This window comes from Lycium barbarum, chromosome 8 (genome assembly GCF_019175385.1).
Source record: "Lycium barbarum isolate Lr01 chromosome 8, ASM1917538v2, whole genome shotgun sequence".
Lineage (NCBI taxonomy): Eukaryota > Viridiplantae > Streptophyta > Magnoliopsida > Solanales > Solanaceae > Lycium > Lycium barbarum.
This window is the reverse complement of record NC_083344.1, coordinates 91,371,970-91,372,841: the sequence shown is the minus strand read 5'-3', so window position 1 is coordinate 91,372,841 and position 872 is coordinate 91,371,970. Positions and strand designations below refer to the sequence as shown.

Sequence of the window (872 nt, the reverse complement as noted above, 5' to 3'; positions counted from 1 at the left end):
TTGCTACTCTGTGTAAACTAGGTGAACATGAATCAAAATCAGCAGAATCAGCGTGCTGGTAATCAGGTGAATCAGTTGAACAATCAGGCGAATGAATCTGATGATGAGAATATTTTTGCTGAACTTGTTCAAGAGGAGGACTATGCATCTGCTATTGTTCAACCTCGAGTTGGAGCTGCTACAGTGAAAATTGACTCATCTTTATACCAGTTGTTGAAACTTGAGGGATACTTTCGGAATTCTACCGAGAATGACCCTTAACGTCATTTGCAGAATTTTATGGATGTGTGTGCTAATCACATCCAGAACAATGTTCCACAAGATGCTATTCGGTTGAGGTTATTCAAATATTCCTTGGCTGGGGAGGCAAGAACATGGTTCGAGAAGCTGCCCCGAAATTCGATTACTTCATGGGCAGAAATGGTAGCTGTTTTTCTTACAAAGTGGTACCCCCCTAGCAAGAAGGCTGAGATTCGCGACAAGATATATGAATTCAAGCAGCGACCGGGGGAACAACTATATGAAGCCTGGGAGAGGTTCAAAGAGTATTTGCAGAAGAGCCCGAATCATGGTTTTCCGGAAACTATATTAATGGAGAAGTTCTACCGAGGGTTAGATCCAGTGACACAGTCAGTAGCTAACAATGCAGCTGATGGGTGTTTTATGAACAAGACTTTTGGACGAGTGACCACCATACTTAACAAGCTGACAACTCATAATCAGGCTTGGCACTCAAACAATGCTGAGGTGGTACCATATGGTAGTGCTATGCTCCAGAATATAGTGAAGGAGAATTAGGATACCCAGCAAAAATTGGCAGAGCTTGCAACAAATATTTCCTTGCTGACGAAGAAGTTCGATGAATCTTAGAT

At 42.2% G+C, this 872-nt stretch overlaps 1 non-coding gene across 1 annotated transcript; it reads right to left on the bottom strand.

Moving 5' to 3' along the window:
- Window positions 1-469: 469 nt before the first annotated feature.
- On the bottom strand, window positions 470-575 carry LOC132608490 (small nucleolar RNA R71). The gene has a single exon (XR_009570407.1). It is a non-coding gene; the product is annotated as a small nucleolar RNA R71 (small nucleolar RNA).
- Between the last annotated feature and the right edge of the window lie 297 nt (window positions 576-872).